Source organism: Sinohyriopsis cumingii, unplaced genomic scaffold (genome assembly GCF_028554795.1).
Source record: "Sinohyriopsis cumingii isolate HCF-2022 unplaced genomic scaffold, ASM2855479v2 utg005047l, whole genome shotgun sequence".
NCBI classification, from domain to species: domain Eukaryota; kingdom Metazoa; phylum Mollusca; class Bivalvia; order Unionida; family Unionidae; genus Sinohyriopsis; species Sinohyriopsis cumingii.
Genome location: NW_028316880.1, coordinates 19,135 through 22,244, shown reverse-complemented (window position 1 = coordinate 22,244; position 3,110 = coordinate 19,135). Strand labels below are relative to the sequence as shown.

The window sequence follows — 3,110 nt, the reverse complement described above, 5'->3', positions numbered from 1 at the left end:
CAGGTCAACCTTTGACAAGAACTTCACCGTGATATCATCTTTGACGGTATCTTAAATTAACATATGATTGTATTGATTGTCACACAGTGGAAAGGTCAGTATTGAGAAACAAATGTAGTGAATATATAGCAAAATAAATTGTATTCTCTGTCCACGTTGCTGTAAAGGACAAACTGTGCCTCAGCCAACAAAGGCGACACACTATTTGCATCCAGTTCCAGACTGTGCATCTAACTTATTTAGCATTGAACTCTATAACGCAAACCTGCGCATGGTTCCAAAATTTGACTGGATGCACAACATCATTACCACTTCGGTGCGTCAAAACGAACAAATTTGGAAAACTATTAACTTACTTTTCTGTGCAAGATTAGTTTGGAAAATGGGCTTATTTGAGTTAGAGGTTATGCGAACTATGATAAATTGAATGTTTATGCTGCCGAGTGGTCTAAAGCGCTGTCCGTCACGGATCACTGCCATCTCACCTCTGTCTGCGTGGGTTCGAGTCTCGGGCTCGGCAAATGTGGATACGTGAGAAAGCTTGCCGGTAGCTTCTCGTGGGTCGGTGGTTCTTTCCGGGGTTTTCCCGGTTCTTCCTCCACCATTAATACTGGCCGACATGTATAGCCTATCTTGTGCTGAAAAATGGCGTTAAACCCTATAACAACAACAACAATATTTATGCTGATTTTCACAAGCCATTGACCATCAAATATATGGTCTGCATATTTTAAAATATTATATTTCATTATTTTGACAACTAAATTTTGTGAGAAAACACATACAAGCCTGGACGTTGTATAATAAGATGTTTTGGCTTTTATAATTGTTTTGTTTTGTGCTTTTATAATCTAAATAAGAACGGTTGTCGTGAACACACCATTTCTTGACACTACAATACATTGGAGACATCTAGTAGCTGAAGAAGGCGTGAGCTGTCCATATATTCCTTTTTATTTGGTCTTTACCCTTGATGCGTTACAGTATGACAGTGGAGATCTGATTTTAATCATGCTGAGTTAGGCTTGTCTCTTTTTCTTTCTTGACGATAAATTTACTCTTACTATTATTGTTAATATTATCATTATTAAAACTGCTAGGAGTAGCAGTAGTTTATATGTTAGTTCCAGTAGTAGGTAATTATTTACTGGTCAATTTGAATCGATCAGGGCTTTAGGGCGGGATGCTTGATAGTAAATATGCTAGAGCTGAATTTGCATCAGATAACTCCTGAAAGCGTAGTCAACATGATAAAACCTTGCCTATTAGCTTCGTGATCTGTAGATTTCCCACCATGAGGCACACTAGTTTCTGGATACTGTAGGCATGTCTACTTCATTTGTTTCATAATTATCATCATGGTTGCCTGTCGTTTCGCCAAATATTACAGATTGCTTAGCGATTGCTGCTGTTATATTTCTTATCACGTTATACGTTATAGTGTGTTCTAAGTAAAAATGAACTTGATGAACTTTGGTAAATTATTATTTTAACTTACCATACTGACAATGTTCATTTCCCAATCAATTGGTAATAAGAATGCACATTCATAGAAATCAGTATAGAGTATAGCAACTGTTTAACCTCAACAATTTTTGCTGAAATCATATTGTTAAACTGTATATTGAAGTGTCCAAGAGGATAGTAAGATATATTTTTTTTTTGTAATTTCCGAATTATACATTTTACATTGCTTCAATAGATTTTACAATGATAACACACACGTTGACCATGCGAAGTCCCTGGTTTCGATCGCCCCTTTGGCCATACTTATTTTATTTTCTCATACGTCTCTTTCATTTCATTTCTGCAGCACAAATTTCAATTTCCATTTGTAAAGGCACAAAATCTGTACCTAGTTATCTCCTAAAACTATATTATTCAATTCTAAAAGCTGCGTTAGTCTGCTACCCAAAACCTGATTCAGTGGACCATGTAAGATATATATGAGACCTGCAAGTGGAAGTGAGACATCCACGACTAACCAAGAGCCACCTTGGTATGCGTCTTATCTTCGTTCTCTCCAAAAGCTCGAGGAGTAATTTATGACTTTACTTAAAACAACACGCAGTGTGTTAACGTTAGCACATTCGGCAATTATGAAAAGACCAATATTTGTTATAATATGGGAGTTATGCATTTTACATTATTTCCATATATTTTATACTATTAACATACACGTTGGCAATGCTTTTACGTACCCTAATTGTGTGGTTCCTTTTGCTAATCATTCATTGTGTGAAAGTATGTACTCCATCTGTATTTCTAGATTGTGTAGGAGGATTTTGATTAGCAAGTGGCCGCATAGCTCAGTTGGTTAGAGCGTCGTGCTAATAACGCGAAGGTCGTGGGTTCGATTCCCCCCTGTGGCCAATAGTTTTTATTTTCGTTACTATTTTCCTCTCTATTTCTTTATTTACCTTTATCTTCTTCTCCTTCTCTGTCATTTCTATTCTGGAGCAACGAGATGAAGTCTGTACTATTATTTTTTAAAAGTTAACAATTCAATGGGACTTCCGGTTATGACATCAGAAGGAAAACACGTTTGATGATCGCTCCGTGAATTTTCCAGTTTTTTTCCTTTAATAGACATTTTTGCTGTTTTAATTTGTTACAGGTACGTTGATAAGATTTGTGTGATCGCATTCATATATAAGTGAGATATATTTTGAGTGTGTGGATAACTTTATCCACCACACAATATATTATTTTCTGTGACAATGAATACAAAGCCTGCTCGTGCTGCACGTGCAGCACAAGGAGCTGACTCACACTCTAATGACACCAGTGGAATAGCTAACAATAAGAATGGCATGTCGAGTAACATTGATAGACAGACAGGAGCTTCTCGTCGTTTTGGGAAAGAATGTACCGTGGTGATTGATGTAAAGGATGTGAAGAAAATAAAGGCACGTGATATTGTTAGAAGTGTAGAAGAATTAACCGGAGATATGTCGGTCTATGCAGTTGTGCCCAAAGGTGCAAATTTGTATGAGTCACACTACCGAGCAAGGAAGTAGCATATAATACCTTGTGTGGAATTGATATTGGAAGTGAACACTTTGATTGTACTCTATTATATTCAGACACTATTATAGTGTCAATTCTTC

At 36.7% G+C, this 3,110-nt stretch overlaps 1 non-coding gene across 1 annotated transcript; it reads left to right on the top strand.

The window, feature by feature from the left end:
* The first annotated feature begins 2,298 nt into the window (after positions 1–2,298).
* On the top strand, positions 2,299–2,373 carry Trnai-aau (transfer RNA isoleucine (anticodon AAU)). Its single transcript has one exon. It is a non-coding gene; the product is annotated as a tRNA-Ile (tRNA).
* Positions 2,374–3,110: the final 737 nt, after the last annotated feature.